Source organism: Camponotus floridanus, unplaced genomic scaffold (genome assembly GCF_003227725.1).
Source record: "Camponotus floridanus strain SB8 unplaced genomic scaffold, Cflo_v7.5 scaffold46, whole genome shotgun sequence".
Taxonomy (NCBI): domain Eukaryota; kingdom Metazoa; phylum Arthropoda; class Insecta; order Hymenoptera; family Formicidae; genus Camponotus; species Camponotus floridanus.
Genome location: NW_020229614.1, coordinates 1,180,594 through 1,208,447, shown reverse-complemented (window position 1 = coordinate 1,208,447; position 27,854 = coordinate 1,180,594). Strand labels below are relative to the sequence as shown.

General features: G+C 36.6%; 1 protein-coding gene across 2 annotated transcripts in view; it reads left to right on the top strand.

The window, feature by feature from the left end:
• Positions 1-1,253: 1,253 nt before the first annotated feature.
• LOC105257891 (teneurin-a) overlaps positions 1,254-27,854 on the top strand; it is a 434,044-nt gene continuing 407,443 nt past the window's right edge. Inside the window, exon 1 of one of the 2 annotated variants that reach the window (XM_025411980.1) lies at positions 1,254-2,688. The gene's annotated coding sequence lies outside the window, so the exon portion shown is untranslated. The remainder of the gene's footprint in view (positions 2,689-27,854) is intronic. The other variant, XM_025411981.1, reaches the window with a different exon arrangement.

The window sequence follows — 27,854 nt, the reverse complement described above, 5'->3', positions numbered from 1 at the left end:
TACTTTACTGACAGTGTTTTTCATCTAATTATTTTGAAAAATCGTTATTCTTTTCTTGAAAACACAACGGAAACAATATAGTGAGACGTAACTGGTGATTTTAACGAAAACATGACATAAAATTTTTTGTATTCAGAAATATTATCATAACAGCGCATTTCAGCTTGGACTAGCATACATTACGAATCTATGTGCAATATAAATAGATATATCATTTTAAACTGCTTATTAAAGAAAGTTACACATTCTAAATATCTTTATTTTCACAATATTTTTATAGCCAATTAAAAAAAATATATATATAAGTAAATATATATATGTAAGTATAATACATACATATACTTAATGTACATTGTCATTATACACGTATATATAGTATCACTAAATCGATATACCGTCTAAGCGCAAGGTAATTTCCCGTGAAGAAACAAGCGCGCAATTAGTCCCTAAATAGGCAATGTAGACTTTAACTTAAAATACGTAGCTAGGAAGAACATTCACCAAATTTAATCATCGTTTTAGGAGTATATTTGCCACACATTACTTATATTTTACCTTACCTGTGATATATGTGATAATAATCCACGTGACCTGCAGCGATAAAAATATGCACACAAATGCTTAGAAAAATGTCATATTTATTTTTTATCGCGAAGGCATCTCCAACGAGGCAGTTAATGTTATTAACGATGCTTTTGCAAGACAATGTAATTTCAGTATCCATTTAATGTGTATCCTGAATTAAGACAAATATTCGCCTTCGTGTTTCATGCGTCCTGCGTCCTTTTCTTTCGCATGCAGATACGTATGCACCTTGAGGTTTCATCAGCAGTTACAACGTACTAGCAACAGAATATCGGCGCCGCTGCGGCAGGCGATACAAGACGCATAGTCACGAATGAAGCAAGTAAAGAGGAGGATAGAGAGAGAGAGAGAGAGAGAACAAGATGAGTGAAGCGAGAGGGAAGCGAAGAGACGACATGAGAGAACGCGCAGAGACAGAGAAGGAGACGAAGAGAGGAAGGAGAGAATATGAAGCGCGTAGTGAACGAATACGAGGGACGAGGAAAGACAGAGAAAGAGAGAGAGAGAGAGAGAGAGAGAGAGACTACTGGTACAGTGAGTGAAAATAGAATAAGAGGAGACCAGGTAACGGGGAGGACGAGACCCAGTGGGGGTCGTAGGGAGAGGAGAGTTTCCTCCTTTTCAACCCCCGTGTTGCCGCGTACCGCGCAGAGCGGCGCGTAGGTATACGTACACACTAGGCGTCTATATTTTATATCCGGTGTACCCGAGTTGTCGCTAGGGCGCAGACTCGAGCCAATCGGGGTCGGCCGGCTCGCCAGTTACTTTTCGCGATTCACCGTGGCCGCTCTTCCGCGGCGCAGGTAGACAGACGGACGACAGTCAGTTAGTCGGTTGGTGAGACGGAGAGAAAGGGTGTAGGAGAGAATCGGTGGGAGAGTAGAAAAGCGAGGGAAAGAAAACGCGACTAGAGAGCGAAAAGGGGTGAAAACGGTGGCATACAAAAGAAAGGAAGAAAAAATAAAAAAAAAAAAGACAAAAGGGCGGAAAGCACGAAAAGTGCAGAGGGAAAAAGGAAAGGGGAGATTGAGAGAAAGAAAGAGGGAAAGATAGAGAGAGCGAGATCATAGGTGCTAGCCCCCGTACCGGAGTCCGCATTCGCCGCACAAAAGCACAACTTGCGCACTGTTGCGCCGCGTTACCAAGCTACTGCGCGAGCAACCGAACTGTGCCGCTCAGCCACCCCTGCCGAGCAGTCGAGTGCTTTCGTGCGGAGTGTTTACGTCGTCGCGCGGGTAAACACGCACGTTGTCGCGAGACTCGTAGCTCTATCCCACGCATTCCTACCCCTTTCTCCTTTCGGCGTGGATCAGCTGGACGCTTGTTCGCCTCGCGTCGTGCGAGTGATGTCTCGCGTTCTACGAAGGTGAGAGAACAATTTCGCGAAGCCGAGCGTGTGATCGCGATCAAATACGCGTCTAAGAAACTATGCGCCTTCGACGGCAGAATCTCCGAAATTTAAACTATTAAACATCTCGACGTGTCGCTCGTTCGCGAATTAGAGAGACATTAGACTGACGTTCTCGCGTCAAATCGTGTGAAACTTTACGGACCTTACGGTTGTGTTTTGAATTTACGTAAATTCGTTTCAAGAGTTCCGTGTTTCCGATTTAGTCGCGTTGTGGTAGTCACGCTGATGTGCGCGCTCGCGAGAAATTGAGAGATTAAGATCGCCGTGGATTCGCCAAAACGACGAGCTAGAAAAGCAGCGGAACCGTGACAGTGCAGCAGTGTGCGACGAAAGTTGCAACGATAGGTGACTGACTTAACTCCGAGTTTGCTCGTATGTATGCACATCGGTGCTCCGAGCGGAACTCTCACGTTGCAGTGAATCGAATCGCATGAATACGCAGAAAGACGGAAAGAAATAAAGAGAGGGAGAAATAGATAGAGATAGACGTTGATCTCATCATCAGCGGGTGTCACCGCATCATCATCGTCAGGCAAGGTGTACATGTGTGAACGTACGTAGTAGTCGTCTGTGCCTGACGTACACTCGCGCGGCAAAGTGACTACCCCGAAGTGCAACGGTGATAAGAAGATACAGCCACGCGACGTGATCGTTAGCATAAATGACAAGCGTAGCCAAGGCATCGAACTGAGGTGAGTCTCATTCGATTCTCGTACCGTCACTGCGTACATATCTTCGATACCCGAGTTTGGTGCCCGATTCTAAAATTAGACGTAATACCTCGGTTGGTACATAGGATTTAATTAGAGGGAATAGGTTGGCACCGCCACATTAATCGTGAGAGTTTCCGTGCAAATGAAATTATAATCGAACGGCGGGCAGGAGCTCGAATTACGCGCTGCAGAGATAGAACCTGAGGCGCTTGTGCTTCTGATGTTACCGTGACTCCCCTTTAGAGACCTTTCCACCTTGCTCCCGGATGGTACGTAATGAAAATTCAAGAAAACTCGGGAACTTTTCCTACTTTAGAATCCAACTCTTGTTGGATATGTACGAATGCTTTCCATATTATGTGAAGCTACGACGTAGACGATTACGATATACGCGACTCTATGTGCGCCTCTCTTTTTTTAATTCGCTTTATGCATCTTCATTTAAAAAAAATAGGATTTTAAGATCTTTGTACACTTTTATAAGCGTAAAAAAGATAAAATAGACAATATTTGATGCTAAAATATTGATAACAACAGTTATATGAAATATAATTAAAATAAAAATGGATGTAGTCTATGTGTTAGCGCATAATGGCAGTGTTTTCGCGTAAAATTAAAATTTATTACTTCTGTTGCGTAATTGCAACATTTTAATCTTAACAATCAGTAGGTCATTGCGTAACTGGAGTGCATAATTGGCAGCATACCTTTTTTTACTTGTTTCAACGATCAAAGAAGTTTTAATGAAACTTTTTATGTCTTTGATCAAACATTTTTTGCTCCAACACACGATATTACTTCATGAATTGTTTTTCAAATTGAGAATAAGCTACAAAGAGTAAGGATCTACAAAGCGAATTTGTTTTGTCTGTCATCGATAATCTTTGACAATAATATTTTAATCTTACATCGCGAACGCAGCGTAACTTCGAACGTAAAAGCAATGTTTTTCTCAAGAATGAGCGTAATAATGGTGCAATCGTAATATTGCTTCAATTTTGTTGTAAAAAACATAAATAAATAAATATATATATATATATATATATATATATATATATATATATATATACATATATATACAGACATGTGCATGACATAAAAATCGCTACTGAAATTTTCCTTCAAATCGGTGATTCATGTCACATATTTGACATAAGTCGACGAGAGGTCTGATCTCCATCGCTTTAAGGATCGCCAGGCTCGTTCTATATGCAGCGTATCGGCCGGACGCGATTCGAAGATACGCTCCGATGTGCATAGGCGTAATCGGAATACCGATTAAATATCCCGACCATTCCGGGTATTCGTAATGGTAGCGCTGTCATTTTGCGTAGCTACGTAACGTTCGGCGGGTGTGTACCATGGATAGGTAGCTGGCTGCCGCACCATCAGAGAGAGGAGAATCCTATGCAAATATGCTGAAAGCATAGTCGGGACGCTCGCGGGGTTTTAACGTGTTACTTAGCTGTGCGTTACGTGTCGCCGACAGATCGATTTGCCTGACCTGCCTTCTTGTCTCGCCGCCGACCTCATATTCTTCGACGGCTGGGAAAGCTGGCCGCGAAAACTGGCCGCGAAATGTCATTAACGATAACGCAATCTATCGTTCCCCGCAAAGGCCATCGATGATAGACGATTGGTTTGCTCGGCGAGCCTGCGTGCTCGATCACATTCTTCTCTCGTCGACATCTGGAAAAAGAAGAAAGAAATTTTTATACGATTATATTCTGTTACGCTGCCAATAGGTAATGCGATTCTATACCGCAATAAAGGCATTGTAAATGTACAAATAGATAAATTGATCGAATGCAATGCCACTAGTCTCGCTTTTGACTGTAAATCGGATCGATTACTATAATACCATTTATTTCCACAAAATAGAATTGATTGTAAGCGATTACTGCATGTGCACCTGACCAGCGATAGCCATTATCGCGGTACTTTGAAATACATACAAATCCAGATGCTAGAATTACAGATACTAGAAAAATAAAAATGTCCTAAGCACACATAAAGCACTAGTATATCTAAATAGGTGTCTAAGAACGTAATATGTCAAATCTGAATTTGATATCGAGCAAGTATAGCTCTATATGGAAAAATGATTGATTAAATTTAATGCTGAATACTATGAATATCGAGCGTGCATTAACATTCTAATCGGAATATTATAATCATCGCTTTAACAATAATGCGTATATTGTAACGTATGAATTATTATAATGCGATTATCGAATTATTCACATTGTTTCTTTGTGAATGATGCATCACTTCACTTCGCGCTCGGTATCATGCCTGACTGTCCCCGTTATCCCAATCCCCATTAATTTTAATGGATGTCGGGCTGCAGACTTAACACTCATCCGCACAATAGACACCCCAGAACAATTACAGAACACGTGAAAATGCACGTAACTACTGCATGCGCTGGACATCATCATTCTCGGAGAGACCGTTGGTTACATAGATTTATAAAATTACAGTTTTCGAGATGGAATGCGCAGATTATATATAATAGAATACATTCCTTGTATATTAAATTAATAAATGCGGATAAATCTGTTAACATTAATGTGTAAAAATTCATTTAATTATTTATTAACAAAAATAAAAAAAATCGCGAAGAAAATCGATATTTCGTTCCTCCGATGATTATTACGAAATACTACAAAATATCAAATACTGGAACAATAACAACGCTTTCCTCGGCTATATCGGACTCCCCGACACTTTTAGTCGTTCTGCCTCTCTCCTTTCGCTTACCCCGGGCAGTATCCAATACCCATTAATTTTAATGATGAACGTGGTCAGTTTAACACGTACCGGAGTCATTGTAGCAAGCTTGTAGGCAATAAATCATATCCCCTTGTCACTGAAAAGTACATGGTTTCAGATAAGTACGTACGTTATTTGGTACGCCTATCTGGTTATTCTCACCCTCCCCTCTTCCTGAGCATATGTTTATATGTAGTATACTAGGTAGTTATGGAACGTGATACCATTCTTAAATGCGATCCCGCACGGGGTAGTTAGCGGTTATCTCTACTCTGTTAAAGGGGATAATAGTTCGTATAATCTCTCTCCTTGTGCTGCATTTTTATATTTATATTCTTTTACAAATTGCATTTTACATATTTACCTTAACGATATTATTAAAAGGTTCATGCCTTTTGCAATTTACTTCAGCTTTTTTAATATAAAAAATAATATTATCCGTTTCATATGTGTATAATCTTTGAACTACATTCCTCGTTAAGCTGATTTTAATTAGCAAAAAGTACGAAGTGTGTACATGTGTAATATGTCGGCTTAAAATTAATTTAAACTCATAGTACATAATACGTATTGTATAACATCAGTTTCTCAGCGTTACCTCGTGACGTTATTCGCGTACCAGTAAAGTCAAAGAATTACTACGCACATTAGCGCGACGCCATAGCGATGAAAAATTATGTAACCGTGGCCCACTGAGAGCCGAGAACGAGCCGAGAGAAAGGTCACCGTGTAACCGGAAATTATCATAAATTTTATAAGATTGCTACGATCATGTAGAGAAAGGGAGAGATGAGTGGTCCCTCCGCGAGGAAAAAAAAAGAGAAAAGTGCGCTAATATCGCTAATATCCCGGCTTATCGATTAAAATGACCGTGCCCGTACACCACAGTCATGTTACGCGCGCCAACGACGAGAAACACGTGATAAAATATGAACGTGTCACAAAAAAAAAATAATGTGTCTTTTAAATACCGAAATTACGCTAATTGTCGACGACTAACTAAAATTACAAACGTCGCCCGCCGCGTACAGAGGGAAGATTCATTTGCCATCCATGACGCGGCGCAAGATCGTATGTAGAATGAGAAAACTCGAGCGAAGATTTTCTTTGAAAACAAGTACGACTGTTAATGAGACAATGAGTCTCGTTATCTCGTTCACTCGCTCGTTGCCTGCCAGCAACGAATTATAAACGCATGTCTTCATTTCCCCTTAAAATTACATGCTTCGCACATGGTAGTCGTTATACCGATCGTTATTTTCACACCGATAAAGAGGTTACAGCGGTTATAGACCCGTTGACATATCTATTATATTATATAGATATTTGATATAATGATCATACAAACATATTTTTTATTAAATAATAATCAAACCTCTCTCTTCACTTGATGATAAATACTATGAGTGTATTCTATTAAGTATATACCATTCAATTCTATGGTCAATTTTTGTATTTTTCTGATATTATTAATAATTGTCAAGTTGTTATTTAATAAGAATAGCAGTATCCCTGTTATGTGATGGCTACATTGTACAATTTTTTATTTAAAAGTTCTTGGTTTTTGATTTTGGATTTTCTCGTGTATGCAAATTTGCTTGAATTTCACATACAACATTTCTTTCAGCGCGAATATAAATTCTCGTATGCACCCGTGTTGAGGTTCGCTAAGTCGATATGTAGCCATCAACAAAAACGCAAATTGTTGAATACATTCGCACAATCCAAATGATATATCTCATTGTTATGGGTTATACATACATAATAAGTGCACATGTGTGAATTAAGGTTGTCGCATACTGTCTCATGAGATACGACTATATACTCTCCATAGGTATTTAGCATACGACGATATTTTAAGCTAAATACTGCTAACAAATGCTAAATATGTACTTAGCAAGATTCATATACCGAATATTTATTTTATCCAAGTAATAAAAGCGCACGTTAAAAATTAACAGGGGAGGGGGGATTAAAACCGAAAATATTTACATCCCTTACGAGAGATATATATTCTTCCTTTCGCTCGATGTATATTTTATAAAAAAGCTATTGCGATATATTCGGCGAATAGCTGTCTCGTTATTAGTATATAGCATTTTATTTCCGATCTCAATGTTTTCATTGCAGACGAACGGAAATCGAATGTTACAGTTGCCGCGTAATATTTTCGCTCGGTGCAAAAGCGATGCTTGTTTCGTACTGCAACAGCCGCGCGAACGTTATAATGCTTGGCGGAGGCAATGCTCCTATTTCCTTATACGCCTCACGGAGACTTCGTGCGGTTGTATGACACGGCTGCGGCCATAACTCTCAGTATGTAGGCCAAGCGGGGTGGAGGTTCTGACTTCCTGGAGGATAGATCACCATACAAACATTCACGCGATAAGCTCCGCTGCTTTGCATCTGCCGTAAAAGTTTTGGGCTCATTTTCCGCGACCTCGGTCCATATTTTTTCAACCCCTATCACAACACCTCTACCGCTTTGGCGATCCATTACTCGTCAAGCTATGCTGGAAGAGCTCTGAAAGTGCGAAAAAATATGCTATCATCGTATTTACAAATATTAAAAATCTGCAGTAAAGCTTTTAATATCGTTGTACTTCCGTATCACAAAAAAATGTTTCTAATTTATAGTGGGAACGGAAATATAATTCTGATACTATTATAAGCAGCATTAACTTATATCCGCTATTTGTATGCAAAAAAATAGTTCAATCTCTTAGAACGCGGAAATGTCAATTATAATTTATGCATTAAAATTATCAACATATATAGCAGCTTCAAACAGTCATCATTTACTTTATACCAGATAAGAAAAATACAATTTATTAATACGTGTCATATAAAGAGTACGAAAATAGGAAAATTAATTTGCAAAATTTTGAATTTACTCTTTAATAAATGCTGTTCGATAAATAATCTCTAACGTCGTTAATATCCCTGACCGGTATAATAAATGTAAGCAACTATTGCAATGCAATTTGACACAATCATTTTAACAGCATTTCAAAATTAAAATTTAATTAAATATCTTTAATTAAATAGTTTCTATTAAATTGCTCATTTATTTAATTTTAAAATTATAAATAATATTACATAATTTTACGTGAAACCGAGAATGCATTTTTATATTAAATAGAAAGAAAAAATTTATCAGAAAATGTAACAAATATCAATATTTAATTCGCGAAAGTCTATCTAATTCTATATTTGATATATTTTTCATTTAAATCCCATTTTCCTCTCTCTTTTTTTTCGTAAAGTATTTTAGATCCAGTTAAATAATAACTTAGCAAAGAAAAATAAAAAGAAAAAAAAAGACGGAGAAAAAAGAAAAAGCTAACAATATAGATAAAAAATTGTTACTGTTAATCAAGGCTTTTAGATCTAATTTGCATTACAAATCTGTTTTTAAAATAATTGCAATGATTGATATACGTATTGACAGCGGATAATCATTCTTGCTAATTACGCGACTAACCATCATTTTGCCGGAGATTAAATGTAAATGTGCCAAATACAGTTGAGTTACCATGTAAAACTCGTATCATTTGGAATTAATATTAAAAGCGCTTCAGCTTTTTATATGATGCAAATCTAGTAATTATTTGTATTGGAATCAAAGTTGATTATCTTAGTTTTCATTGGACTGATTAATACTGATCACAATTAATCGAATCTCTCTCTTTATATAATATTTCACGCAGTAATTGAAATTATAATTTGAAAAGATAAAATTTTCCAACACACTTTTCAAAAAAATAAATAATTTTATATTTTTTATAAATACAGTAATCGCGTTTTAGTATACGTAATTAGATATAATACCATCACAAGACATTAACAGATTACCTCGTTTCTCTATTTCGTTATTTAACGAACTCGACTGTGCTTTAAATCATTTAGAGACTTTGATCTAAACTTCTACTCGAATCGTATGTTTCTATCTTGTATAATTATATGTCAGCAATTCATAGCAAATTTAATTAGAAATTTGTTAGTTTACGGGAACTTTCAACTTGACACACATTTGAGATATGTATATAATATATTATGAAAAAGAAATATGTTTAGCATTATTTTTTTTATTTTCTCGCTCTATGGAATTAACGCAAAAGTTTTTTTTTCAAATAAATAATTCATATATAATTCATTATACAGATTATATGATGCATTAATCGATGTGTTTTATTGTCTATTTTATGTATTATTCTTATATTATATAGCTTGTATTATTAAATATCTATTGATTATTATATAACTACATATTGATGAACGCATTATGTTTACATTCAACAATTATAGTTCCATTATGAAATATACGTATTAATGAAATATGTAATAGCCAAAAATAACAATTAAATGTTAATTGAAAATATATATTTTATAATACATGTATAAATCTTAATTTTGTGTTGGAGAATTACTTCAATGGTTAGCATTATTTGTAAAATAATCATCAAGTTGAAATTATTTAAAATAATTGTGATCGAAACATTATAATATTATCAAGATTGCAAAATGATGATAAACAAAGATTACGAGTGTGGAGTTTATTATTTCTAGCAATGTTTAGAATTCTTAATATATTTTTCATCTTGTAGCATCAGAATTAATTTAAGTTTAATTCTTCGAAATAATTTTATATATATTAATTTAATATATAATATATAATAAATTATTGTTTATTCATTGTTAACAAAATATATATCTTTCCTCTTTTCATATTTAAAACTTTAGCAAATTATGAATTTTTGTCGGTCAATTTCAACATTCCGAATAGAAATATAGAACATATACGTTTGCAACATTTGTAAACGTTCATGTAATACAACAGTGCTCACAGCGAAATCCACCACGCTAGCTAAATTGTCTATTTAGTTACAATATAGGAGACATTCTCGACATTCTGGAATTAACCGTCGCTGTGCTTCAGGTACGAAGTCATTTGACGTCTATCATTATTCACATCCTATTACAGAGCTACTGCTTATTTCACGATGTATGATAACGTGGATTAAACAGATGTTATCATATAGCACCGCGCAGTTTCGTTTTTCGAGAGAATTGTACTTTCTGTGACGTGAAATTCCTCTCGTAGATATTCTTAACGAAGGTTACTTTAACGAAGGTATTACTTTAGATCAATATGCTTTCTCAAATTATAATAGATCGACGAGAGATCGAATAGTGATGCGAATCACGTGAGTAAGAATCGTATTAACGTTTACGCGATAGAACATTCGATTTTGAATCAGACTTTGCGAAGAGAAGGCTTATTCTCGTTATTCGAGTCACACACGGCAAGATAACGCTTTTCTCCCTTTCGGAGAGAAGCGAGGCGCCCCCCAATCCCCTTCCTCTCCTTTTGCTTGGCATCCTGTCCACCGGGACCTCGTAAACCCGCTGCCGTAACAATTCCTACCCACTTTCGTACTCTTCCCGTCTCTTCTTTCTCCTTTGCCTCAGCCTTCCTTTCGTTGCATTCTGCAGCACCCGCGAGCTTTTCCGTTCCCTGAATCCCGTCCGGAGTCTGTCCACTTGCGACCCGAAAAATTTCTCTCCTCCACGTCCATTTGCGAGAGTTCTTCTTGCGTCTACACCGAGTAAATCTTACATATAGCGCGTTTGAAATATTTGCTCGCGCGGATAAAAGACCGATGAGATTGTGCGTATTTGCAGTCTTGCATATTTCTGTCCGCGGGATAAGAAGAGAGAGGTGGTATGTAAAAATCCATGCACGTAGGACTTTGCTCCCTCGAGATGGAAGCACGTAAGAACGTTGTGGGAGACCGCGTCGGCGAAAGTTTCGCGTATACGACGTGTCCGTCTGGACGGGACGATCTTTGAAGTTGCGAGCAACGTCCGTTTGAAAAATCTCCCAGCATGACCGAATGCGACGGTGTCATCGAACGAGCTCATTTGCGATGCAACGACGTCCCGTTGACCCGAGAATGGCGCGAGCGAAATTTCACTAAACCACAAGAAACATATGGTTGGTTGTTATTGTTGTGCGCGGATATTTCGTTTCGATATCTCCGAGTGGTTAGATTATTGGCTCTGTTTTGCGTTGCCTCGCGGAAAAACGTGTAACGTTTAACACTACAAAATGAGGTTTACCAAAGCGATCAAGTCAAGTTAATTGATACACTGCAGTAGAGCTTGTCTTTTGAGCTGGTCATAAATGCCACGCGTAGAGAAAAGTTTGGAAAGAAAGTTACAGCCGTTTAGCCATGTTGTCGGAAGATATATTTGTCCGTTTCCCCAGACTACTAGTTTGGAAAGTTATGACGCATAGGGGCGAAGTAAGGCTGAAATTAAGAATGAATGAATTTTGCTCGGCTCCAAGTATGATAATTCACATTCGGGCTGCACTTGTGCTAATCTGTCATCGCGCAAACGTTATTGCATAATAGCTTACTCTAATATTAAAGTGATCATTTTTGAAATATAATAATCAATTTTGATCGTTCGTATGATTTATGCCAATACAATGTGATCGATAGATGAAGCTTAAATATTTCACTGTTATAGTATGATGACATTCTATCGCTCTTCGGTATTAAAATTTGACAACGTAAATATAAACAGTTTTCACAGGATGAATCGAATCGAGATAGACGCTGACAACTTGCATGTGAAATATAACGTTCAAATAATTACAGAAATATGTGCATTTTGCGTATTTCGACCACAAACAAATGTCAAAAGGCATCCGCGCTGGGTGCGAGCCAAAACGATAGAGATGAAGAATATATATACGGCAAACTATGCGTTGCCCCTAACACCGGGTCCATTTTCCATTATATTCCGATGAAATATAAACCGTGCCGTAAATAACAATCCTTTATATTGAACCATGCACAGCGCATGCATTACGCTATACGACAGTTACGCCAGCGTGATCGAGAGATACGCATGAACCGGCTCGCGGGATGCATTAGATCATAGTTATTCCGTCGAAAATTTTCGCGACAACGTTTAGTGCTATTAACATTAGAATATATATCCCATTCGCTATCAATTAATTACAATCATTATTTCTTTCACGATCACATCTGCCAAAAATTGTATCGATTTAGTGCAAATAGAATCGAATTTATGAGCAATCGCGAATCATCTAGATATGCGTGATCTTTTCATGATAACGATCGTTTATATTGCGTTCGTTAAATACAGTCGAGCGGTTTCAATGCCCCGATGCGTTAGTAGTCGTCAGGTTGTCGTTATTAAAGACCGTACACGAGAGGACGTGCACTCTCAGAGTATTTATTAAACTAACTGTCAACGCGCACTATTTGGAATTGACTCAAAGGTCTCTGCGAGTACATTGAACTAGCTTCGGTATCCGTAATGTTCGGGTTAAGCAAAGCTTGTGCCTGTAAATTGAATTGCAACCATATCTAGTTAAATGTTAGGTTCGCATCGCTGACACTACCGTGTCCCCGTGGACGCCTTCGAATAAACGAAGTTTCGAGTTATGGCGCGCGTACAGCCCTTACCGTAAGTTAGTGCCCTATAGGATTCTGTTATGTCGTAGTATACGAACGTGCATCCGCGTTATACGATCTTCGAAACACTCACTCTTTCGTTATTACTATAATATCAGAAGCACTGTAAAATATGCAATCATCAATATCGCATGCATCATAAATTTTTGTAGATAAACGAATTCTTCAGTTGTTAAATATAATCAGTGTATCATACATGTAATAAATATTTTAAAGAGAGATATATATTTTGCAGTTATTTCTCAGGATATTAAGTACATGCGTTGATATATCTTTTAACATTTCAAATATTTTTATTTTAATACTGGAGACAAGCTTGATTACTATATTTACGATCAAAATCGTTTTTAATTTATCGAATAGTTGTCAAAATCGACGTATATTTCAATAATATTAAAGGATATTGCAGTTCTTAAATTATTGATTTACCGGTCACTGATTGTGAAAGCATTACTCCTTTCCCTTCGGAAAAAAATATATGTGAAATAACGCCGGGAAAACCGATTTACATAATTACAAAACGGCGACTGGTGTGGATGCGCGGTCGATCGATTTCTGATGAAATTTTTCACAGGCAGCCGCTCGTAAGATAAAACAACTTACTTTGTTGACGGAATAAAATCTCAGCAAGATATATTCTGAACGTTCGTTTTCACTATATTCGATTTCTATCGATTGCAAAATAAAGAACAGCTACTGTTTGTCCATCATATCGGGTGAAAAATTGCATTTATCCGAGATAAATTTTCACGGCGACCATATTAATTTAGAGGTGCATCGTTATACTCTATGAATAACAATTTCTGACGCTTTGAGCGTCAAACTTGCTTGTCGACATTGTACACTCCATGACTATCAACAAACGTTAGCCTCAGCTCGACGGCAAAGCATGTCAAATGAATATATGCTAAATAAGCTATCGTATTCACTTAGATTACTCGTGAGGAGTTCAAGAGAACGTATTAGTTAAAACGGCGCTCGACTGCCTGGCGATGATGGCAGTACATCGTACGCAAACTTTTTCGGATATACGAGAGTTTTTCTCTGTTTAATGGTGGAAAATAAATATGCACAAAAAAGTTCTCCTTTTCCACTTTTTTCGTGATAAATATATATATCATACGTTTTAATTTCACAGTATCCGAGAAAATATGAAAATCGGAGTAAAAATATATTCCGTATATACTCCAGTATTTTTGTCTAGTTATTCTTTATATATATCAAATAAAAATTATATTTAGGATTTAAATAATTATTCTTTTGCAAAAAATGCAAATCTTTTATTTAATTTAAAAAATATAATAAAATTGTGCAGGATGAAAACATATAAAATTCTCATCAACATTATAATTTTGTTGTGTATAATACTATTTCTGTTATCTTCGGAACATTAGTTGTAACAAGCTCGCCGAGAATATTCGAATAGACACGTGGACGTCCTTTTACATCGAGAAATCTTTTCTCCGTGTCGCGCTCCGCCGAAGCGAGTGGAAGCCGAGAGCCTTTTATATCCGAACTTGGGTGCATTGCCACGTCACCTTAAAGTCCACGAATGAACGTTCTTTCCTTAGCGAGAAATGTCGCTAAAGTACATCGGATGCACGTGTTTTTCGTGTGTATTTGGCATGTAACTAAAACCCGTAAAAGCGCGCACTATTGGGAGTCGGTGCGGTTGTCTGGATGATATTTGTGCGTAGAGTCGGAAGTTTATGCGGTACGCGGGGTCAATCTTTGCTTTGCTCGGCTGGGAACCGGCATAACATATATAAGTTCTGGCATGGGATTTGATTTTGCCCGATTCAATTTGACTTTTCGCGAAGAATTATACTTCTCGACTGCGGACTTCTTCTTTTGCAATAGCTTAAAAGTCATCTGAATACGTGCGATGAAACTTTCAGTTTAACGTCAGGTCTATTGCTTCAAAGAGCAGCATTGTGAAAGTTAATACGATTATTGTCAACTTGTGAAATTTATAAATCATTGAGTTTTGTGGGATTGCGCGACAACCTGCTGGAAAACACATTATAATTGAAACGAGCGGCGATTATTAGCTATTTATCTTAATAAAAATTAAATAAAGCGGAGATCGATCATAATCTAATCGCGTTCATCAAATATCTAAATGTAGAGGAAAGAGAATATATTTCATTTATGCGGTGAACGCGATTGTATGCAATAAGGTAGGAAAGTATAGATAGAAATAAAAGTATGATAGAAATAAAATTTATCTGAACATATAAAGTCGATATTCAATCGATTGAGTCAACAAAAAGTAGTTCCATTGTTACAAACGAATTATACCCTCATTTCTTTTTTTGTGAACACTATGAATTCTGAATATCCGTATATCGGTTGGAAATAAAATAAAAAATAATTATGATTGGAAGACATTTCTCTTTCTCCATCCCGTTTCTATAATGTAGATATAAATAGCGTTTGTCGATCATCGATGTCCAATAAAATTTCCAATAAAAAAGTACTGTCTTTCGTATCTCCATTAAAATATATACATATATACTTGGACAATTTGATAAACTTGTTTTGCGTATGTTATAGCCTTACGCATTCTTTATTGGTTAGCACGAACGTGAATGTCTATAACGCCAGAGATTTGATTTACATTTTAATACAATGTGCAGATAAGTCGCTTTCAATTAGTGGCACATTATAATCAATGCAAATCTCACAATTTTAATTAATACCGATCTCGTCACGTAAGCGCATTTTAATAAATTATATTAAGCCCACGTTATGTAAATTTTGTTTTCCGTGCGAAAAGCGCGTACAAAAATATATGATATGCGTAATATATATAGGCACACTCGTTATATTATCAAGAATTTTTTTTTGTATTAAAACAATTATATTTGTATCAATACAATCATTGTGATACTTTAAAAATATTTGTTATTTTGCTGATGGCTATTTTTCCCGAATGTTGAAAAATAATGATTGTTATATTTTTTCATATTTTTCTCTTTCCACACACATAGGAAATTATATAAAATCTAAATTCGTAGGTTTTTTAAAAGTTTTATTCTTTTAACGAGCTCTTGACTATGTAATGGTCATTACAATTTTTCTATAGTTCGATTTATATACATATATATATATATATATATATATATATATATATATGTATATACTAGTTAATTATTTATCATCACTTCTACCTCTTAATAGCTACTAAACTATATATATATATATATATATATATATATATATATATATTAATAATCTAACAATATCATAATCTCAGATCGACATAGGGTCACTGTAGTTTCCCACTTTCATTTCTTCAAAGTTATAAAACTTTGGCACAGACATAAAAAGGACGCTACTAAACCACATAGAGAAGAAAACCTCTCCATCGCATCTCAGCCCGACGGAATAGTAAAACCTTTACGAGCAAATGAATTCACGGATCGATGAGCTGACGTGTCGATAACGCGAAATCAAAGCGAATATCCGCACTCGAAGGTGCAAATATCCCATATTTGATCATATGAATCCGCCGCTCTCTGCAACTTAGAGTAACGTGCGGAGCGCAAATAAAGAGTATACGGGATCCTCCCTCTTTTACATTTAATCTCGGGGTGACGTAGGGAAAGTAGAAAGAGTTCTCTACTAAAAATAAGATGAAATGAGCGACGATCGAATGCTGGGGATTCGAGGATATATTGGTTTGATAGGACCTATCATATGGTAATTTTCTTTAATGGAAAGGTTTATCCGTTCACCGATTTCCTTTACTTTTATTTCACGATGGGACGGTATATTTACCTCATAATCTTATCGTATATTTAGCAGTGGAACATTTTCATCCGATTCTGTATTTTGTCTCATTTAATTTTCTCTAAAAATTGGATACAAATTATTGGATTGGATTCTGACAATTATATGAAAATTAAGAACGAGCAAAAAGCAGCGCTCTTAATTTGATTTATAATTATGTGAAAAAATGGGAATCATACGCAAGAATATCTGTCGTATTTTCATTGTGATTACCTTAATTTATGTACGATTACATTTCAATCAGGGCATATAGCGCACAGTAATTCGCAGTGTATCCATTCATTCGATATCTACGCTATTCGTGAGATCCTTTGTCCGTTATCGGGTGCTTTCGCAAAACGATGTCCTTTGTTCGATGTTGGAAGCTTTCACAAACGAATTGACGGAGAACTGCCGGCAGGTCTATCTACACCAATATACGCGTGTATTATTATTCTCTAATAGAATGATTGCAATCCTCTACCGGCTCTACCTACTGCATCTGACAGTCATATACTTATAGGCAGACACTGGAGTAAGGTAGAGCAAGATACTTAGTTGACAAAATCTTTCAAATCTTGAATGATGTAACAACGATTTGCTGAATATATTTTACTTCACGCTCCTTTTACATATTCTGAATATATGTATATCTTATTTTTTTTAAAGTAATTTATCATCTTTTGAGCACATTCGCACAGAAACTGCAATATAACATCGACTTTTAACGGTAGTTAAACGATAGAGTATGTAATAATCAGTTGCAATTCAAGCTTGAGTATTGTCTTTTGTATGCGTCTAGAATGAGTATGAGCGCTATTAGATTCCTCGTGAAAGCTCGAAGCACAGAGTTCCACAAGCCGTTAAAAAGTTTCCTCAGTATGGATGAGCATAACTTGAGGATTGTGTGCAGGCCTCGAGACTCGTGCCGAATAAGGTGCAAACTATTTTGTTAGTAGCGCCATTTAACTTGAAATGTGTTGGTATTCACATAAAGGTATGGTTGAACCATCGAATGATAGCCCGATCTTGCCCGAACTTTCATAACTTTCCGGATTATGTGGCATACCGAATGCGTTGCATATATCACTTTGGAAGTAAGTTTTCAAATCATCTATGGATCTCCATACATGCAACGACTCTAGCAATTATCCTTCACAGAATTATTAGTAATTTTACTGCTAATCCCTCGCATGCATGTCCCAGATCTTTTATAATTCCAGAGATACACGTGAATTTTGTTCGAATAATCATAATACAATATCTCTGAAAGAGATTAATTATCTATTTGCAAGTAATACGGGATATTTGAATCAATTCGATTCAACTATACTCTGGCTTACGATCGCAAAGATTTGAAGAAATAAACTATTTAATTTTCAAAGGCACATTGCATTCGGAATCATTACAGTGTAAAATAATAAGCATGCATAACAAGCATAATACAGACAATGACGAATTTCAAAGTGAAATTCAGTTCCTGTTAACGTGACAATACACGTTCAAACAGCAGCGCCCGCGGCGTAATTGGAAAAACTAATAATCGATACAGAATTTCGCACGCGCTTTCCCTGACGTTATATTAAGGTCGGCACGTTGCACGGCAAATTTCAATCACATTCCCGGCGCAGAAACTCATCGATTGCGCCGGATAAAGCTGGGTTCATCTTCTCGCTGCCGTTTGCCGCAAATCTCGAGAAGCACCGCGCCGCGGTAGTCGCACGTAAATGGGGGTGACGCGGAAATACATGCATGGCTGTATCTACGTGTTGCTGGAAAAGTGCTTTCAAATTTTGCGATTTTGCGCGAGGCGTCTCGGTGCGCTCGCGTCGATTCTTTGGCTGAAATGGAACGGACGGACGCTGGATGTGTGCGTGGAAGGAGATTTCCAATACGCATATTTACGGGAAAATTCTGGCGAGGGTGTTATATTTTCAGGAAAGAAGAGAGAGAGAGAGAGAGAGAGAGAGAGAGAAAGGAAGAAAGGGAGACAGAAGAGGAGAGAGGAAGAGCGTGAACGCCGTACAAATGGGACGGTGAGGCGTTGCAAATTTTATCGAGTGTGAATTCGCACGACCCACACTCTTTCCGGTCATTAATCTTGTCGCGCGTGTGGCACGATGAATTCGCAGGAAGACGTATGCCTCGATGTCGTCGTGTCATCGTACCGGAGTTCATATCTGCTGCACGTCTCACTTTGCACGATACCAGCGTCAACACAGTTCCGTACTAACCGTAATGAACTATAGTGGTTTGATGAAGATTCTTGCTTCTCTTGTTTCAAAGGAATAGCGCGACGATACATACCGCAGCGTGAATACCATGTTTTACCTCAAATTAAGATTTCATCAAAGATTTGGCGAAATTTCAAACGAATATTACTTTTATGCAAAATATATACATGTCTAAATTTATTAAGTAAGATATATTATTTCCATTAACGATATATATGTGTATATATCATATATATATATATATATATATATATATATATATATAATAAAATACATACACACACACACGTGTGTGTGTGTGTATTTTATTATAAATAAATTATATACGCGTACACGTGGACCGTAACACGTCTTTCTGCGAAGATTGCGTGTTGCAAATCACCGGAATATATAATGCAGTTTCGTCTTGTGCCTGTTTCCGCGTTGTGCATCGCGTGAAGCATGCGCGATGCAGCATGACCTCTGCTAATGGACTGTTAACTTGGGATGTCGCGAGTTTCCATTTGAAACGGGTATAAGACGATTAACGCTCGTATTAAGCTACATATAGAAATAATGAGTACGAACGTAGATGTGGGTCTTGCTTCTTTTTCTTCCTATATTATCGTCTTTGTACTAGTTTTGTGCTTTTCGGAAGAAAAAAATAAAATATTATAAATATTATTCGAATCCTTGAATACATGATGTAACAATGAGTAACTTAATGCAAGTTATTTGGAGTTATAAAAAATTGTAGAATTTGGAGTTATAAAAAATTACAGAATTTATTTTCAATTCTTTGTGTTTCGCTCTGCAGTAAAATTTCTTTGACTTAAATCTACGGTATATTCGAGATTATAAATAATAAACAGAGTACGCGATTCACTTTATCCAGATTAAAAGATCAAAGAAGATATAAATACACGGCGTAAAAAGTTGTCAGATTTACGAATGCTCGCTACACTTTCGTAAGTTTTCGCGGCAGTCTTCGTAAGTCAAACGAGATGTATCGAGAGCTTCGAAATCGTTAGCTTGAAAGTTTTGTGCGAAACTCTAGCAAAAAGTGAATACGAATAACCTAATCGAGCATTAATTAACTCGAAGCGTTAGTTTATTAAGCTGCGCTTTATTTTGCTAGATTCACGTCCGTTTGCTACATCATTTCGCGGAATTCACGGGATCGTGCGTTTTCTCTGCGGTGCGATCGACCAAAATATTTTTCCGCCTTCGGATGATAGCCTCTTGAATTTCGCGAAATTCGCGAAACGGGACGGCAGACTGCCGAGAAAGATAGAGAGAGAGAGATAGAGAGAGAGGGGGGAGAGAGAGGGAGAGAGAGAGAGAGAAAGAGAGGGAAGCATCCCTTCGTAAGCCGCGGTAAGCCTACGTATGGCCGCGCTTACGAAGGATTCCCTTCCAGGCTCTATCAGTATTCGGATAAGCCGCGTTCGGTATTATGTTCTTCTTAGGTTGCCAACATCTTACTTGTGTCCCAGCAAAAACTGCATTTGGTCGAAAGACGGAGGTACTCTTGAAGGAAAACCCGAGACGGACAATATTAGAGATAAAAATATTTGAAAGGAAGTGTCACATAATAGACAACATAGACTCTATAGTAAATCTGATTAAAATTAGATTGGAAATTTTATTTTCTTCATGAATATAAAGATTTTTATGTGTATAAAAATATGTGATAGAAAAATTATATGCAAAAAAATTATATAGATTTCGCCGCATCATTAAAAATTTTTACATTTTCTTAAAAAAAGTTGAAATTTTGCCACTTGAACTTTTATTCTATGTCATACATCTGCTATTTTCTTCTTTATGATAGAGTTATTTTCAACTGTTATTTCAACCGTTGGTGTATTTTCAAATATTAACGCAAATTTGCAGGTAATAGTGCAGAAAAGTTGATGACCTTACATATCGCACTTACGGTACGTCTCAAGCATTTTCGTCGATCGAGTTACCTGGCGTGCTTCCACGTCAGCGAGAAATCGATACGTGATTGACGTTGGATTAGTCGTTGAGAATGTATCCACTGTGTCGAGCCCTAGAGGAAATAACGATCGGTGATTGGACCGGGCTGAGTCGAGTTTTAAAGCTCGTCGGGATCCTGCGTGTGTACTGGTAGATTCATCCGTGAAACGTTTGCACCACTTTTACTAGTTCGACGTTCTGAATCAGCGAGTCGTGGCAAGATTGGTATTTCATCACCGTATTGGATAGACGACATACTTCGTAAAATATTATTTTCTAATATACTATTTATTGAGACTACAGTATTATCAGATATTGCGTTGTATTTTTGTGATGAAAAACTCGTGAAAATTTGATCGAGAGTCACAATATATAACGTCTACTCTTTTATATAATTCTCAATTCAATTTTCATTTAATTTAAGTTATTTTTAATATCATAAATATACTTATCTGTATAATCAATCTTACCAAATTCAATTACCTATTTTCTGTGATATAGTTTGTATGCTATTCTTAAAGCATTTAATAATGAAGAACATATGTCGAGCAGCGCATTTGCTTTCGATATGTATAAATGAGAGAGTTTCTGTACCAGATCTCTCCTGTAGAATAGAATCGCATTTATCGCAAGCATTACAATATCTCTCATATCAGGACTTTCTTTTTTAAAGAAAATACGCAGGCATTAATTAAACTACAATATATATTAAACGACAAGTCCAGAACGATTTTATACAGTGAGACATATTTCTTGACTTTTCATTATCCATATTCTTTTATCGTATCTTCGTTATTGTAAGAAACAGATTGTCAATAACAACTGATTTTCATGTTTATTGCTACATGATAAAACGGAAATATTTCGTATCGAAATTTTCGATTTCCGGTTACATATCGCAGCAAAATCATCATGTGCACTGAATAAGTTACGAGTACGATGATTAACAGCGATGCAATTTTTAATCGTTTCATATGGATTAAACGATTTTTAGTGAGACTTTTTCGAGAACGAATAAACAGATATTTAAGCGTGAAGTTACAGGAATCCTAGTGAGAAAAAAAACGTAAAATACGACGATGCACGTGGCGCGCAAACTATTTAAATCTGTAGCGAAGGATTGTAGACACGTCGAGGGCGGACAGGGTGCTATAGCTCACCGGGACAGGAACACGGCCTCGATTTTAGGGACACACTAGATTTCACAATCTAGTTACACGAGTGCAGTTTCCCACGTAGTCTGAATGCGGCTAAGCAGATTAAAGCTTGTTGCGGCGAATGGAACCGCAGAAAGAGAATAGTTTCCGATGGCGAAAGGTGCCGGATGATTCGGCAAAGCGATGGCGCGGTTTAGAGGCGAAGTGATGTGATTGCGCGACGGTAGCATTGTCATCTAATTAAAAATTTATAAAACTGTATTTTTGTACGATTGGATAATCAAATCGAGCAATGTAACTTGATTAGATATATACAGGTGCACTATATATATTATTTCTGCTACGAATATAGGTAGGGATATATTTGTTTTTTTGAATAATATATTATCTTTTGAATGAAACATGTATTTTTATTCCTGTTATATCATATATGTATATACGGATATAAGTTTCTTGAATAATATATATTATTTTTTGAATAAAATGTTATTTTTTGTTACATATATATATATATACAGGAATATATCTATTTCTTGAATAATTAATGGAACAATGAAAATTGTAGTTTACAATATAGATGTTTCGTTGCTACAAGTGCGTAGCCGGGATAATGTGAAATAACGTTGCGCGATATTAATTTAATACACAGCTGGGAAAACGAGTTTACTATTAGCTATAATATAACGGGAGAAATAAAATTCCGTGCTCTCGAGAATTCGCGTAAAATATCACATTGCACGCTATACCGCGCGCACGCGGCGAGCTCGTTCAGTATGGTTTCAATAAAAAGTAATCCTGCGCGTATACGATAGTCTCTTTTACAACCATGTGCACGTCCATATGAACACTTGTGCGATTGTACGGTCAAAGCTTTCCTTTTCCGCTCGTTATCGAACGTTAATAGAAAGAAGTAAAATTTTCGACGCGATATAATTGCTGCACACACACACACACATTCTTACGCGCGTGAACACAAAAAAAAATTTAATATCATCGATATTACAAAATTTACATCGTTTAATCAAGACAATTTCAAACGGATTAACGTTATCATTTTAATCGAACAATTTAACGGTGCTTGTTAATTTTGCATACATTCGTATTCTTTCCCTATCGTACATATGCGTGTGCTCGTCGAAGTAATTATATTCCAATGTGTAATTTTAGTTTCTCGATAAAGAAATCTCTCTCTCAAATTATATGCAGTCTCAATATAATTGCTTGCACTGTTTTAACCTGTTTAAGGGACATGTCACTACAATTCGCAGGGGGATTATTAATAGAGCTGCCTGAAAGTAGCGGAAAATTAATGAAAATAATGTAATGAGAAATTAATTATCGGTGACAATGGGTCGAAGTATGAATTTAATCAGATTTAATCAAACTCATTGTATAAACGATTTTCTACGAAAATTGCATCCTTATTGAAAACAGTAACAGAGTTTCCTTGCACGCCGTTATATGCATATATACTCTCTTAAATAGAATCAGTGCATTATTGTTACACTGGTTTCTCAATTATAAGTATAGCATTGGAAACAGCGAAATGTCACTGATTGTGAGAAAAATTAATGTTAATGGCTGATTTTTGTGGCCTTAATAATTACAATGCATAAATAAATTGTTATATTAAATGAAATATAAGATGAATAAAGCATCGGTATTTTCATTGAAAATCAATGAAATTAAATCTTCGGTGAAATCATTGCTTTAATCAGCGACAGATTTAATTTTCACTTTCAGTTTCAATTTAAGAGAGTATGCAGCTTTTACGTGGCACAAGCTGTCGATTATTTGCGCGATATTAACGCGTTATTGAAATTGACTCGAAATATATCGTGAAAATATGAATCTCGTCGGTTTCTCGAAATTCAAACAACGTTCCGTACAGCGATTATCTCGTCTCGCGCGCATCGCCTTTCTTTCGGTGGTCCGGATTAAATCCTCCGCACGTTCGTGCATGCATATTTATGCGCATATTCCGCGACGGATAATGCGTCCGCGCGTAATCTATCGTGCAGGTACGCGCGCACTCGTATATATATATATATCTCGTAACTTTCCCTCCGTTTTAGTCCGCCCGACCGTAGAAGCCGGAGTCTATTTTTGCCATTCATTCTTTTCTGAAGGGGCGCGTACGCGTTTTTCCTCTTTCGACGGTAATCCCGTCGTGTCAGATCAGAGACAGCCTGGTACCTATCCCTTGCTGAGTGCGCTCGTCTGTTCCTTCGTAAGATGCCTTCGCAGCGTTACCTCGTTCCCAAATGTTTTCCCCCTCGTATCCTCCCGTGTACCATTCTACGCAGTCTGGCACGGATCGTCTGGCATATCGGAGAAACTCTGGGCAAAGTATCGAGAGCGCGCGCGATACGGATATTTACTATCCACGAAGGAAACGCTATCTGAAATCGAAACATTTCTTGAGAATTTTTGCCTCTAATGGAACGAGAGACTATCCGAATCCCAGTCCCTGAAGTGGGTCATGGTCACGAAATCTTTTCTTATTCGGATACGAGGAGGATCTCCGTTGAGTAATACTGGGAAACTTCTGATTGATATCGACAATATAGATATTACTATGAGTATTGTATCCACTTACGTGTGGATCTATTCCTAAGAGGAAACCAAGAGAAAAAAAGATTTTCGAGTAAGTTGAGATATAAGATATATTTTGCTATAGCCAAAGAATTGTGCGTTTCAAGCATATACATAATTCACTTGTTTATGTTTCCAGATAAGTTTATATATAGAAAAAAAATTTGCTGTTCGGGGTGCTTTATAGCGGATTTTTTCATTATCCACATTACGTGTCGGGCATTCGTAAGGAGATAAATTGTTCTTCGGCAATATTGGAATATCGGGAAAGCATATTTCATTACATCGCACTGTAGGCACGCGTATATACGTTTGCGAATGAAATTTCCAGGCGATCGCTTAAGCGTAACGCTGCCACGTGGAAGTAACTACTACTTCGTACAAAAGAGCGGCTCCATAATTTACGTGTCGTCAAATATCATGCAAATTGCCACCTTGTGCAATTCGTTACGCTTCGATGTTTTTCGCGAATGATTCATTCAGGACGAGCGATTCATTACGGCAAGTTTTTTTTTCGCGAACGTCCCATTTCACATCGAATAATAATGTATCTACTGCTCCGCTTAGAAGCGCCATGAGATGCTATTGTCATTGTGCGAGGCATCATGATTTTTGATGAAAATCAGAATAAAGAAAAGTCACTTGTAGTCTCGGTTATAGTATTCGTGACATATCGGAAAGCTCTGCAAAGATGCAAATACATAAGTACATACGTACGTATGTAATTTATATTTGTGCTCACAGCGATCCGTATATCGGAGTTTGTTAGGCCAGAGTGTCAGACGAGACGCGGAGGGTAACTCCGAAAAAAAGAAAGACGAAGAGGAGAACCTGGTACCCATCATCTCGAAATGATTCGCGGCTGCGTGCGCAGTTGCATTCATGCGCCCGGCAGTTCCCATTACGACGCTATTAATAAGTGTAGAGTGCATTACGGTTCCCGCGAAGAATATTCTGTTACAGGATAGTTTTCCTTTGTTCCGAAGATAATTGCCTCTCATTGTCGATGCAAATCGAGCACATTACAAGTATAAAGTTTTTGCTATCCGTTATCATATAATCCTCCCGTTATCATATATTCTTTCCTTCGAACCGCTATCTAAAGCGCGAGAGAAGATATTTATTTATCGAGCCCGCGCGAAAGAAACAGTTTTCGCGCGATTTCTTCGCGATAAACCGAGGGAGCTTAATTGCGGAGTATTTAGCAGGAGCACAGAATCCGCCACTGCAAAAATATAGAATTGTCAATTCGACAGTGATTGTTTCAAACTAACGAGTTAAATTGTGCGCGGTCTTATCAGCCCTTCGCATCTGTAGGAGGATTACGTCCCGCGCTTAATTTTCATTTCTGCTCTCGAGGAAAGTTAAAATTTATCCACGGTACCATGCCGTTCAGATTCTTGGATCGATAAAGCTCATCCTCCTGGAAGCTATGGTGAAACTTTTAGATATCGTGCAACGCCTATTCGAAGATTTTCAGCATAGTTGCGAATATATTAAGCTCGTTCGTTTTTTTTACGGAAGTTTATTATATATTTATTCAATTCAATCGATAGTTTTATGAAAATATAAATACGTAGCGATTTCGCAGTTTCAATTTCTGCAATCAGATACAATGAAATATTGATAAACAAAATATAAGATTAAATTTTAAACAATTTTTAACGATATGATGATATATTTTCAACCATTATTCAGAGAGATTACATTTGGCGATGAAGTATTTACTGTTATTAATAATTCAATGAAAAAAATTTTGTTTAAAAAAGCTATTATTTTTTGCAACAATCCAAACATGTCTCCATCTTACTTTTTCTCTCGAATTATAATTTTTATATAATCAGGCAATTATCTTGGGTTAGGTTAGGTTAGGTTTGATAGGCTTGGGTATTTAGATATTTTATTTCTATGTTATGCGTGGATTTAATTTCTTCTGCATTAAATTTTCAATTAAAAAAAAATAATATAATTTGTCATAATAATGAGAGATGTAGTCAAATCATATCGGCTATAATTCGGGGAAGTATTTTTTTAAAATATTTTCTTGTAAATAGCTGTTCCTGTATGATGTTTAAGTTCTGATATAATATGTGTGCAATCTCTCTTCCTCTATTCCACAGAGGCTTTAACCGCAAGTATGTGGCTCGTTAACTTAGGTTAGTTCTTTTTTTCTTTCGTATATAGCACGATGGGTAAAAAATTAATTATTACTTACGACTAATGCGTCCATGAGGAGCCACAGCTTTCATGCATACGTAACAAAGCGGAAAATTCATCTCACTTTATATGGTGGTATTACTGCTTGGTAAAAAGCTATAAAATAGAATATATAATGAGAAAGACGCGAAAATAGAGAATGTGCAAGGTATTTCACCTTTTTTAACAATAATCTCTCAAATGATGTACGATAAATAATTGTCTTAATGAAATTTATTAACAATCTTAATCGGTACAGTTCAACAGAACGGTGAAATATTAAAACAATTATCTTTTCTCTACCAATTACAATAATTAAAATTAATAATCGTTCAAATAATATCGTTCAGCATTATAAATATATTTTAGAAATACTTTGTATAATGAATTTTAATCACGCAATTAAGATAAAATAACATTTTATTAATTGTGTAAAATATCGTGACTAAACTTAATTCAACGTTTGTTGAATCAGAATTTTTCCTTTTTGCATCAATCTGTTCGGCACCTAATTAAGGAATCGTAGAACTCAAATTCATGTTTTTGCGGAACACTTAGCAACTTCAACGATTTTAAACTCTTCGCTGAGAATCGCAAGGAATTCAACGAAACTGAGCACGCGACGGCTAGGTTTAGTTTATTCGGCGTCAGGAGAAGGGCCATTGGCTGAGAGGGAAGCGCGGAGATTGATGGCGTAGCCAGTCATGTGGTTCTAATTTGCCCTCTATTACCTCGCCATAAATTTTGCCGACAAAAAAGGCCGCTGCGATATCGTTATGGCGTGTGCCGCGATCTTACGCCCGACGTAAAGGATGTCGGTGAAAAATTACGGACGAAAAAGAAAGATGACAGAGAGTTGGAATACAGGGCGGAGGAAATGTTTGAAGATGACCATTCTTACATATAATTGTTGGGGACGTAATAAGAGAGATGCGAGT